Source organism: Lissotriton vulgaris, chromosome 4_1, assembly GCF_964263255.1.
Source record: "Lissotriton vulgaris chromosome 4_1, aLisVul1.2, whole genome shotgun sequence".
Lineage (NCBI taxonomy): Eukaryota > Metazoa > Chordata > Amphibia > Caudata > Salamandridae > Lissotriton > Lissotriton vulgaris.
This window is the reverse complement of record NC_141691.1, coordinates 230,139,251-230,153,685: the sequence shown is the minus strand read 5'-3', so window position 1 is coordinate 230,153,685 and position 14,435 is coordinate 230,139,251.

The window sequence follows — 14,435 nt, the reverse complement described above, 5'->3', positions numbered from 1 at the left end:
TACCATTCTGGGGGTATTCTGCTGCTGAATTAATTTATTACACTAACAGTGGGCTTGTGCAAATCACCTATGATTTGAGTGGTAAAATTGTAGTGCCAACAGAACCTCCATGATCCCTGATGCCACAGCAAAGAGTTTAATTTCCCTGCATTGACTACAATCTAACGAACGGTGTCTATGAATTGACCCTGTTGATCCGAGCTGCTTTGTCACACTTCCCCTTTAAAGAAAATACACAACTTTGATTTTAAGCTTTTGCATGAGGATGCTTCAAAAGGAGATTTTTGCAACAAATGCATATTTTAGATTGTTTATGAGTACATTGACACAATGGTTGCCAGGGCCTGCTATGTCTGCACCCAGTTACCTGCTTCAGTAGCTGTGGGTGTCACCTACCACCACATTCCCCTTACATATGGTATCACTTGTAGTAATTTTCTTAGCCTTTTATATTGTCAAGGTAATTTTGAGTTATATTTCTCAAATAATGATTTAGGGACAGATGAAGGTAGGCTATTACCCGTCAGTAACGGCCAAATTCGGCTGTTACCGACCAGTTATAGACTTTTCCTATGTAGGAGGCTTTTTTATTGATTCGGTAAATAATGAATCGGTATTTACTGAATCATCATTTACCGATTCGGTATTTACCGAATCGGTAAATGAGATGTAGGAAGCGCTTCTGGGCTTTAAGGATTCGTTATTTACCACCAACTATTAGTTGGTGGTAAATAACGAATTCCTATGTAAATGCAAATATGTGCATTTACACCTGTGCCATGTGACAGACATACATGCCCTTAGGGCATGTATGTGTGCCACATGTGCACACAAGCACTAATCAGGGGTGCAGCAGGGTGTCAAAGAGACACCCTGCCACCCTTGACTTTTTTCCAATTTTACCGAATCGGTAATTACCGATTCGGTAATTGACATTCATTCCTATGGGCCTTATTTTTACGGAATAATTACCTACATTGCATTTACCGATTCGAAAATACCAAATCGGTAAAATTCGGTATTTTCGAATCGGTAAATCTAAATTACTTACATCTAGCCCTTAGTCTTTTCAGATGTTTGTTTGCTTTACCAGTAGCTATTTCCTCACAAGGGAGCTTGTGAGGGACAGCAGGGGTTTGCTGGAAACCCAGCTAGTGTTTTGCTGCATGTTTTGACTTAATTGTGGTTCTTTGCACTCTTTGCACTCATTGGCATGCCCCGACATGCCCACATGCTACGATTCAAAGCCGGCTTCACAACGCGTCCACGCAGCAGACGAGCACAGCGGGCATGCCGCTGGCGGACCCAAGGAAAGCTGTCTGCTCCCACCCACGCTGGGACCGCACTCCATGCCAGCCCCTGGGCCAATTTATCTTCCCATCTTAAGACTCCTATTTGCGGGCAGAGTTGTTAAACCTTAGAGCAACAGGTAAGAGCTGCCCTGGATCCATTTTTACCCTACATGAGTTAACAAAGGCAAGTGTTTGGTCCATCTGTAAACTTCCTTTATCTTGGGATCAGTTTTTCAAGGACTTCTCCCACCAAACCGTCCAGTCTTTATAGGGATTTTAGTTGTGTGCTGATAAATGCAAGGTCCCTTTACAAGAATACCATGGAATTTAGAGTCTTTTTAGAAGCCCACAAGGCAGACGTGGCTTTTGTTACTGAACCCTGGGCTAAGGCAGCAGCTGTCCCAGACATTATTTCTGCTAGTACCCCACCTGGTTATGCCTTTTCTAGACTTGATAGGTCTGAAAAAAGAGGCAGAGGCCTTGTGATCTTCAATTATGACCACTTTAAGGTATCCTGGGTGCCACAATTGGCAACACCTGACTGCGAAGCACGTTCCTTTAAAATATCACTTACCCACCAGTATTCCTTCAACTGGGTCTTGATTGACAGGCCACTGGGCCTTAGGTCATGCTTTGTACATAATAGATATCAGTTGTGGGATAGCAAAGCTGACCATGCTGATTTGACCATTCTCAGTGATTTTAATTTTCCTCTCAAGAACTCTTCAGTTAAAGATACTTCTCAGCTTCTGGACCTGATGTCGAGACTTGGCCTCTCGCAATTAGTTATAGGCCCACACATTCAGCTGGCCATTCTTTAGACAGGATTTTTTCTGACAATCCCTTTCTCCAAGTGACATCCTTGCTTCCATGTCTCTGGTCTGACCACTTTGCAGTCATATTTACCCTGAAAGTGGAACATAAAGATTCTTCTACTCATCAGCATTTAGGTCAGGTTTCTTCACGCCCCAGGCAAAAAGTTATTCAGTTGAATTTACTTTATGTTTAGGGTGATCTAGGCCAGACATTACTTCAGACTTAAAGCAAAATCTATCCTAGATGGATTGACTCCAATATCTTATTGCTGGCTCCACCTAAAAAAAGTAAAAATTGTAGAAACTATCTTTCTGAACCTTGGTTCGATACAATTTTAGAGCTCACAAACAAGACAGTAGATGGCTAGAACAGACATAATGACCTAATTGTGACCTTAAAGATAAATTGGCCTACAAACAGGCTCTAGCAACTTACAAAAACGTTTCCACAGCCTAATCCTGAACTGTAAGATTAAAAAGTCAAATCTACCATAAATATTCCAAAAATAACTTTTTGCTACATTACAAAAGCTAAGTAAAGTTCCTGAATCCAAAAATAAGTCAGCCAGCCAATTATTCTGGAAATCATTAGCCATCTTTTTTCAAAATAAGGTAGAAGCCATCTATAATACGTTTGCAGCCATTCACTCTGTTTAGACGCCACACACAGAGATCGAAGAGATTAATAAAACCTACTTACCTGATTATAATACTTTAAGCCACCTGCTGCAGCAGGTATCTTGGCTGATTCACCAACCATGGCACCAGACATCTCACTCTCAGATCTCATTAGGAAATTTTTTTCATGACATTTTCTCCTCTATCAGTGGAATTTATTTCATCCATAATGCGCTAACCTAAGTCTGGCTCTCTATTGGACAATTGCACTCCTCAGATTCTTCAGCTAGCACCAACCATTATCTGCAAGTATCTCACGGACATCTTCAATAGGATGTTTCTGCTGAGATTCTATCCGATCAAATGGAGAAGGGCCTCTATCTTGCCACTTTAAAAAAAAGCTAACTTAAATAGCAATGATCCCAACAACTATAGGCCTATTTTCACCTTCCTTTTTTAATTCTAAGATCATTGAAAAGGCCATCACCTGGAGTTAGCTCAGTACCTTACCAATAACTCTCTATTTGACGTAACGCAGTTGGATTTAGAGGCCAACACAGCACCAAACCAGCATTGATCCCTGCCTCTGGGAAAATTACACAAACCGTGGACAATAGTGGCAATGCTGCTTTAATTTTATTAGAGCTCTCTGCAGCACTTAACCATGTACTTCTTGATTGTCTCTTCAATATTGGCATTGCAGGTAAGGCGCTTGAGCTCCTTAAATTGTTTCTCTCAGCCAGATAGCAGTTCGTCAAGCACAATGGTTTCAAGTCTCCCTACTTTATTTTGCCTTGTGGAGTCCTTCAAGGATCATCTATGAGTCCTACCACTTTTAACTTGTACATTACTCCTTTGGCCAACCTCATAAAGTCGTGTGATTTTGCAGTTGTGTCTTACGCCGATGACACCCGAATCGTGGTGTTGGTAGCTAGTAATCCTGACGATACAGTCTGAAGATTGAACGATTGCATGCTCCAAATTGGGGAGTGGATGCCCAGTAATTGTCTAAAGTTGAACTCAGCAAAAACTGAGGTTCTGCTTTTTGGGTCTATTACTTCCTATACTCCTAAGTGCATAGGATTATAGTCCGCAGGGACTGGGGTATACACCTATATCAGTCCCTAAAGTTACAAATCTTGGGTTCTACTTTGCTATAAACTTTCTTTTGAAGGACATGTGAATTCCATCAACTCGGCGGGTTTCTTCCTACTTAAATACCTTAGGAAAATCGTCTCCTACATTACCCTAGATTTGCAGTATTTCTGCTCTCATTTTGTTGAAAATTGATTACTGTAGTGCTCTCTTACTAATATCTGGAAAAAATCTTTAAATAAATTGCAGACTTTACCATATGCTGCTGCTCGGTTGCTCTTGGTTATTCTGAAACACCTATCTGTATCCCATGCTCATCCACTCCTACAATTTGTTTCCAGTTTAGAGAAGGATTGAATTTAGAGACCTCTGTATTGCTTTTAAAGCCCTTCATGGCTCGGGTCCTGATTATTTGAAACAGCGTTTTTCAACATTATATTCCTAGTAGATTTCTGCATTCCTCCCAAGCACACAAGCTTGTTATCCCTAAGGAGAGGAAAGCGAATTGGGGTGGAAAAAGGTTTCATCGCATGCACGTCCGGATAGTGGAAGTCTTTGCTGTTACACCTAAAAAATGAGTCAGGCTTGCTTTATTTCTGCAATGCCCTTAAAACATGGCTTTTTTTATTTATGATTTTACAGATCTGCTACCGCTCTGCCTAGGTTTTCTGTTTCTTTTTCCTCTGAGCCATCAGCGCCTATACACCCCTGGGTAACATTTATTTTTTCATATGTATAATCATTTGAATCCACACTGAAATGCTAAATAGTTGAAGACAGTTTGGAGTTTCTGTAAGACCCCAACTAAGCTTAACATTGCCCTTGACCATAGATTGAAAAGAATTGTGTTGATGAAATAGAAGAGAGAAAGAGGATCATTGAGGATCGAAAGGTAATTTGGAAAGTTGTTGAGAAGGATGGATGGAGAAAGTAAGAAGAGAAACACAGAAATTTGGAACGCAACCTACTTTGAGTTTAGATTGTCACACCGAGGAAAATTGTCTGTACACAAGAGAGAGGATGTGGCACATAACACATTCATGTGAGAAAGTAAGTGTTAACATCCATTTTCGTTAGGGGGTAATACAGAACAGATACTTCGCGGAAAGTATCCCGTTATTCCTGGACTCTGTTATGAATGTGGTCCCCATGCCTATTTTGAGATACCTAGAAATTGGGCCGGTTCATGTCATTTAGCTGAGGTATTTCGTGAGATTTATCATGTAGAGAGACTAGATGCTCAAGAAGTTTGGTTTCCTACTAGGATCAAACATAGTAGCAGTGTATCAGAGATAGTAAGAGACATTTTTGGAGTTATGATTCCTTCTGTAGAAGTTGCTTTAAATGATCGGAAGATTACAAATCATTCCATAATATTAGATAAATTAGCACTTTCTATTGATGGAGTTTTAATGGCTGTTGATACAGAAATGATAGCTATTAGCTCTATAGTTTTAGAAAACCGCTTAGCATTAGCTATTTTATTAGCAAAGAAAGGCAGAGTCTGTAAGATGCTGAAGATTCAGCAATGTTACGCCTTCATACCAGATAAGAGCAAGGAAATAAGAAGAGTATTTGTGAAAAACATTACTGGATTAAAACAAGATTTGAAGGACTTGAAAGCAACAGGTGCATGGGAATCTACTGGAAAGGGTTTTGATGATGTAGTTAGCAATTTTGACAATAACCAACAATGGTTGTAGGCTTTTAGGTGCTATATTGAAGCCTATCTTGATTATTGGCATTTAGCTTGATTCGTTTAATTGAAGGGGGTGGGTGTAAGCTGCTGATTCTATGCAGCGTACTCATGCCAAATTATCGAAGAATTGTGTAAGATTATATAGAATTACTTAAGAAAAGTAATTTTGCATTTACTGCTATATTTTAGCACACAAATGTCCCCTTGCGTCCATTTTGGATGGGAGGGGGCATTTCTGCACTGAGAAATAGCGCTAGAATCAACAGAACACATTTAGCAGGGGCCAGCAGTCACTCGCGCTGACTAAATGTGCATTTGGGGTAGGAATTCCTCCCTAACTTACTCCCAGTATTTAACTATATTTTCCTCAAGCAAAATACATCCTTGCGTTAAAAATGGATCGGAGGATGTATTTTCCGCTAAGAAAAGTGGTAAATGCAGAAGAACACACATAGTGGACGCTAGAAGACGCTGGTGGACCCTAAATGTTCTATTGTGTTAGGATTTGTTTTACGCCATATTACGTGAGAAGGAATAATCATGTAATTCTCAGTAATTCAGCATCAAAAAGTAATGCGGAATTACCAAATTTACTTTGATCCCTTTGGCGTAATTGAAATCTTGCCCAGGCCTACTTATTTGCTATGTTTAAGGGATTTGAGTATCTGACATCAAAGAAGGGGATGGTTGAAGGATAGATAATTAAAAGGAAACGGGAGGATTTGGAAAGAGATAAAGGACACTGCAAGGTATATGGTGAAATGAAAGTGCTGGAGATGTAAAGGCGTAAGATGTTAAAACCAATACAATTTTGGGGAGGTCTCACTGAGAGGTTCATTTGATTTGTGTGATGGCTTTCCTATTGCAGCAGCATATTTAGGAGCTCCGTCATTATACATCATATATATGCACAATTTATACTCGATGTGTGTTGAACAGTATTAATTTGTGTGCAATACATTAATCAAATGTAGTAGGCAATTACTGTTAGAAGAAACAAGGATCATCAGTAAAACATATTTGAACGGACTGTAACTGCAATACTCATATTAACAAGAATATGTGTACCTTACTTATGTTAATTATAGTTGTTTAACTTCCGCTTTGAATCTTATATTAACTTGTCCTGTAACTAGGCCCAAATTTTTAAGTTACAGGCTTAAAATATTTTCCAGTGGTTTGTTTTTCTCTACACTATAGGTGCGCTATCGGACTCCTCGTTAGAGAAATGTTTTTTATTTGTGTTAGACTGATAGTGAGTTGCAGTGATGAAGGCTTTGCGACAAGTGTGGATTTATAATGATGAGAAAATCTCCTGTACAGGCCGACCATATGGATGATACAGTCAAAGATGAGTATATGTGTGATTTATTTTCTGGGCCTTGGAAAGTAGGAAGTCTACTAGCTCCCAGAAATCTCTGTTGAACAATTGCTTCATTTTTTTTTAAAGAAAGTGATAATGAGATGTTTTGAAAAAAATCTGTTGTTTTAATTTGTGTTCCTAGGTTACTTTAGACCGACCCTATCCTAACTTCATAGAAAGAAGACCTTTCTCCTGTACTCTGCAGATTTCTCTGCCTGCAGTGGAAAGGCTTTATGCTTGAACACTCTTTCATTTCCCTCAAAGAACCTTAGATGCAGTTCAGCTTATGCTGGCACCTATTTCGCCTATCTCTTAGAAATCCCTTGCCACTTTGAATTCTTAATTTAGAATAGGAAAGATTCTTTATGGATATTCGTGTTCTCTTTGTAGCTGTGATTAACCTATTGTTTTTTTTGGTACTTACATTTAGATGACTTGATCATTTTAATAGCTAAGCTGTAATGATGCGATCCATAAGTTTAGCCAACTAATTGGAATTTGAATTTGAATAATGTTAATATTTTTACTTGATGTGGACACCATTCTCTGTCTTCCTTGTTGAGCCGCATTGCTTCCACAATAATTGAAATGTACAGCTCATGTTAGTTCCTGTCACTCATTTTAAGTAGGTAATCAAAGGTTTAGGTAACCAATGGGGGATCCTGTACAATGATTTCACTAAGAAATTGAGGTTTAGAGATCCTCACTTTATCAAATTACTACTTGTTTGTGTTGGACATTATAGAAGTAAAATGAGTTCCTCCCAGATCTGGATCTTTGTAATGTGTCAAGTGTATGACTAAGAATGTGTCAATGTGCCATGGTATTTTTGCTGTTGTTCGTTGAACTCAGCGACCAGTTGTTCATTACCCAGTGTGTGCAGTTTGCTTTATAGACATGCAATGCTAGTGTAGGATCTTGTTACAATGCAAGTTTCTGCTATTGAGAAGTGAGAGCGGTGACAGGTTTATGCTAATTTTAATTGTTTCCAAGATGTATGATGGTGTAGTGGTGCAGAGACAGAATATCGAGTCAGAAATATCGAGTTGCACAAATATTGAGTCAGAAATATCGAGGGTCAGAAATATCGACAGCAATAATATTGTGGTCAAGAATATCGATTTAAGGTAAGTAATACCGACTTTAAAAATATCCAAGTGTTTAGTATTGTTTGCAAAAATATAGTTGTTAAAAATATCATTTTTGTTAATGGTATGTATTTAAGAATATATTTTATATGTATGCGATGTATTTTTTTTGTATATGAATGTTTGTATTTTTAATATATGTGTTACATTTTTAGTACTTATTTTTTTTATTTGAATTTTGCATTTTTAGTCCTGCACGGGTTGTGGGTTTATAGCGGAATAGGGTGGGAAGTAATTTAATTATATTACATTTATTGATTATTATTTATTTATTAAAATGTGTTTAATTGATATGTTATTGTGTTAAATGTGTCAATTCAATTATTATTAATAAATTAATATTTAGTTGGTAATAATTTAAATTACTTAATTGGCAATTAATTTAGGTGTGTGTTGTAGTGTTTATAGGTGTAAAGGATGGGAAGTAATTTATTTTAAAGGTGTAAAGGGTGGGAAGGGTAGGTAGTAATTTCTGATGTTAATTGATGATTTAATAATTCGTTTTTAATTATTTTAATTCATTAATTGGTAATTGTGTAAATAATTGTAGATGTGTGTAGTGGTTTTTATAAGTTTTAAGGGTAGGAAGGGTGGGAAGTAATTTATTGTTTATTGATGAATTAATAATAGGTTGTTAATGAATTTTACATTTTAATAGGTAATCAATTATGGTAATTGTAATTTTTAGTGTGTGTTGTGGATATTATAGTGTTAACGTTTGTGTAGTAGTTAATGTTTATTTTTGTATTAAATATTTGTAACTGATTATTAATGTTAATTATGTAAATACATGTAATTAAAAATGTTGGTGTTTTGGTATTGGTGTGGTATTATAGGGTAGGAAATAAAATTAATACATTTATGTTATAATATATTTTTTTGTTTGTAAATAGGTTTTTTTAGTTTAAAAGAATAATTTTTTCATGAATGTATTTATTAATTTATATTATATATAATATTTATAGGTTTTTGTTATATGTAATTAATATTTAATATGCGTTCTTTTCATATGTTTAATATTTGTATTTTTTTAATATTTTTTTTTTCATTGCTATCCAAGATGTTTCCTACTGTTGCATTTACTGCAGTGGTAATAGTAATTTTTCTCTTTCCTCTATCCAGCACTTTCCCTACTGTTGCACTCACTGGAGTGGGAATAGTAATTTTTATCTTTCCACTATCCTCCACTTTCCCTACTGTTGCACTCACTGGAAGTGGAATAGTAATTTTTACCCCTCCGCTATCCAACACTTTCCCTACTGTTGCACTTACTGGATTGGGAAGAGTAATTTTTTCCCCTCCGCTATCCACCACTTTCCCTACTGTTGCACTCTTTGGAGTGGGAATAGTAATTTTTACATCTCTGCTATCCAATACTTTCCCTACTGTTGCACTCATTGGAGCTGGAATAGTACAATTAATTATTTTGCTATCCAACACTTTAACTACTGTTGCACGTATTCTATTGGGCAATTTAAGTTTACATTTATTTTTATAGTTTAATGTTTTAAATTATTCTAGAATGATTTTTTGCTTTTACATTATTTATATATATATATATATATATATATATATATATATATATATATATATATATATTATTTTTAGATAATTATTACTTTTTTAAATACATTAAATATAATAGTTTATTAATTATTTTAACGTAAAAATATTCAGGATGGGAAACTGCCTGTTTACCTTAATGAAGAGTTGTACTGGAGTGCGTCCTCGTCTCTGGGCACATTTTGGGAAAACATATATATATATATATATATATATATATATATATATATATATATATATATATATATATATATATATATACATATATATATATATATATATATACATATATATATATATATATATATATAGAGAGAGAGAGAGAGAGATAGATAGAAAGATAGATAGATATGTATATATATATATATACACATATATATATATACACATGTATAAATTATTATGTTTGTGTGTTTATTTATTTTTTATTACGTTCATTTGTTATATTTTGTAAAAATATATATTAAATGTAGTTTATTTTGTTAATATATTTAATATATATTATTTTATTTTGTATATATAGTTACATCGACATTTTTGATTCAATATTTTTGTACTTGCCTGTTTAGATATAGGTGTCGATATTTTTGCAGTCTATATTTTTTTAGCGATATTTAGAACATCAATATTTTTGTACTCGATATATTAGTGGACCGGTGTAGTGATGGAACAGTGCTGTTGAATTGGCAGCGTGCTTGTGAAACTTGAAGGAGTAACACTACTGTACCTAAAACGCTGTTGAAAGTAACTGCCTGACTACACAAGCAGATCAGAATGCAAATGTCTACAACTTAGCAGAGCGCTATGTGACAGCAAAGGCTTGGGTAGTAAGGGGACAAGTAATTCTCCTGGTGGCTCACCCTCTAGATACATCACCTCCTTGAGAAACCTGAAGATTTTCTATTACTACCTAAATCCAACTCAGGCCTAACTCTTGATTCAGGTAATCCCGGTTTCGAAGGTCGGCTACAAAGTTGGCGTCGGATGAGGCGGGAGGGTAGGTCGTGTTTGAGGGTGGAGTTGAGGTGCTCCTCTGTGAACTTGCTCCAGTTCCTTCTCGGTGGGCGAGGTGTAGGTTTGTGAGCGGTGGTACTGTTGAAGGAGAAGTGTACACAGTGGTGGTCCATCCAGGGGGTTGGGTGGTGTGGCTGATGTGGATATTGTTCGATCCTGCGAAGATGGGGTCGAGTGGGTGTCCTGCCTTGTGGGTGGGGACGGCAATGAGCTGTTTCCGTCCGAGGTTGTTGACATTTTCCATGAGGGTGGCGGAGTTGGGGTCTCAGAGGTTGTTGAGGTGGAAGTCAATGTCTTCGATGAGTATGTAGTCCATGGAGGCGATGGTGTGTGGTGCGATGAGGTCAGCAATGCTAGCGGTAAATGAAGTTCGAGGGCTGGGGGCTATGTAGGCGAGGGTGACACGTGGGGTCATTCCGGGGATGGGCTGGATCTGGAAATGGAGGTGTTCGGTGGTGGAAGAGGAGTCGCACATGCTGGAGGTGGAGAGTCAGAGGGAGCGCTTGTGTGCGAGTGTGAGTCCTCCTCCTGGCTGGTTGGGGTGGTCCTTCCTCCTGATCTTGCGTCCATCGGGGACAGTGGTTGCGATGTCGGGGGAGGAGGAGGCATTGGTCCAGGTTTCCGTAAAGAAGGCAACGTCTGGCGAGAGGGTGTCGAGGAGGTCTCAGATCTCTATAGCATGTCTGTGCAGGGAGCGCACGTTGAGGAGGATGCACCTCATGGCTTCGGGCTGCTGGCGTCTGACGTGAGTGAGGCGGCCATGGGGATGTGGAGGGTGGAGAAGGATTGTCAGCAGTGTCGGCAGGAGAACTGGCTGTGGGTGGTGTTCGGCGTAGACAGCTGGCAGTTGTTGTTCCTTCTGGGGTTGTGTGAGTGGAGGACAACTGAATCGTGGCAATGGGTGGTCGGAGAACCAGGGTCCCTGGCGCTGGTCGCAGTTGAGTCGGGGACGGGTGCAGACAGGCTTGCCTTTAGCACGGCTTCGGCGCGCTAGCCGCCATTAAATAGGAAAGGGGGAGGGAAGCGCAGCTGGGAGGCAGGAGTAGGAGTGGAAACTGGCAGGGGGCAGGGGCCACTGGGGCAGCAGCGGCGGGAAAGGGCTGCAAAATGGGCAAGAGGACAACAACAACAGCACTGGTATAATAAAGGAGATAAAAATCGGCAAAACAGAAATACAGAAGTAACAATTACAAGGCACAATAAAAAAAGACAAACAAAAGACAGAAACCGAGCGCAAACACAGCAGCGGACCAACAGAAGAGCAAGGCTCTCCCACTGGACCACCATGGATGAGACGCAGGTAGGACCCTGCGGGTAAAGGAGGGCCTCGAATACCTACCAGCTCAGGGAGGCATAGGGGTCAGCAGCAGATTCTGGGGTGGAGGGCAGGGTCTCTGTCAAGGAGATGCAAACTATTACTTGGCCTAGTGTGGCAAGGTATCTTGTACATCCACTAAATTTAGCAAAGTATTTCCACCTATGCCATGTTGCCACTCAATATTGCCTTTTCGTTTGATTATGAATGATACTTGCAAAGCGTGCACATTTACATGTTCCGGTAGTGCAAATTAAATTACTAAGTAATGTAGCAGAGCAACCATGTTTTTAGACCTTTGGAGATTTTGAAATGATTGGCTTTGGAAGGCAGACATAAGAGAATTGGATTCCAGAATGTATGTCTCTAATGAAAGGCTCTCCCTCCTTCTATTTCTAAGAAAATGTGAAGCACCCCTAACAGTAGAGCAGTAGGGAAAGGTAATCTTCGCCAAAAGTGTAAGAATAAATTGTTAATAGCATAAGTGCTGGGCCTTGTTTGTAATATACTCAATGACAGATGCAAAGAGACATAAAGGTGAGACATTGATGCACTAGTAGTCAATGTAATACCCTTAAATGGAAGAAGATGTGATGGCCTAGAGACAGACCCAATAGGACTCTAGGAGTCATGTTCTGAATCAGCACTACCGGTACAAAAGGGGGTGGTGATGGACGGAGTATCTGAATCAATCAAACACTCACACCCAGTCAAAAGATCTGGGTTTAATCCATCACCGTTCTTTAGCCACTCTGCCACCCCAGTTCAGACATGGCTATATGCAAATCAGTCCGACCCTGTGCCTCATGGGAACAGTCCAGCCCGAACTGCCAAGCCATGTCTTCCCTGGACCGGAAACAAGCTTTTGAGGACAGGTTTCTGGCATTCCAGCCGTCTTCAGCCCGGCTTGCTTGAATCCAGTGGCAAAGTGAGCAAGGGACTCACGTCTGAGCATACCCTGCCACACTTATGGCGGCCAAAAGCGGTACAAAAGGGGGTGGTGATGGACGGAGCATCTGAATCAATCAAACACTCACACCCAGTCAAAAGATCTGGGTTTAATCCATCACCGTTCTTAAGCCCACTCTGCCACCCCAGTTCAGACATGGCTATATGCAAATCAGTCTGACCCTGTGCCTCATGGGAACAGTCCAGCCCGAACTGCCAAGCCATGTCTTCTCTGGACTGGAAACAAGCTTCCGAAGACCGGTTTCTGGTATTCCAGCCGTCTTCAGCCCGGCTTGCTTGAATCCAGTGGCAAAGTGAGCAAGGGACTCACGTCTGTGCATACCCTGCCACACTTACGGCGACCAAAAGCGGTACAAAAGGGGGTGGTGATGGACGGAGCATCTGAATCAATCAAACACTCACACCCAGTCAAAAGATCTGGGTTTAATCCATCACCGTTCTTTAGCCCACTCTGCCACCCCTGTTCAGACATGGCTATATGCAAATCAGTCTGACCCTGTGCCTCATGGGAACAGTCCAGCCCGAACTGCCAAGCCATGTCTTCCCTGGACCGGAAACAAGCTTCCGAGGACCATTTCTGGCATTCCAGCCGTCTTCAGCCCGGCTTGCATGAATCCAGTGGCAAAGTGAGCAAGGGACTCACTTCTGAGCATACCCTGCCACACTTATGGCGGCCAAAAGCGGTACAAAAAGGGGTGGTGATGGACGGAGCATCTGATTCAATCAAACACTCACACCCAGTCAAAAGATCTGGTTTAATCCATCACCGTTCTTTAGCCCACTCTGCCACCCCAGTTCAGATATGGCTATATGCAAATCAGTCTGACCCTGTGCCTCATGGGAACAGTCCAGCCCGAACTGCCAAGCCATGTCATCCCTGGACCGGAAACAAGCTTCTGAGGACCGGTTTCTGGCATTCCAGCCGTGTTCAGCCCGGCTTGCTTGAATCCAGTGGCAAAGTGAGCAAGGGACTCATGTCTGAGCATACCCTGCCACACTTATGGCGGCCAAAAGCAGTACAAAAGGGGGTGGTGATGGACGGAGCATCTGATTCAATCAAACACTCACACCCAGTCAAAAGATGTGGGTTTAATCCATCACCATTCTTTAGCCCACTCTGCCACCCCAGTTCAGACATGGCTATATGCAAATCAGTCTGACCCTGTGCCTCATGGGAACAGTCCAGCCCGAACTGCCAAGCCATGTCTTCTCTGGACTGGAAACAAGCTTCCGAGGACCGGTTTCTGGCATTCCAGCCGTCTTCAGCCCGACTTGCTTGAATCCAGTGTCAAAGTGAGCAAGGGACTCACGTCTGAGCATACCCTGCCACACTTATGGCGGCCAAAAGCGGTACAAAAAGGGGTGGTGATGGACGGAGCATCTGATTCAATCAAACACTCACACCCAGTCAAAAGATGTGGGTTTAATCCATCACCATTCTTTAGCCCACTCTGCCACCCCAGTTCAGACATGGCTATATGCAAATCAGTCTGACCCTGTGCCTCATGGGAACAGTCCAGCCCGAACTGCCAAGCCATGTCATC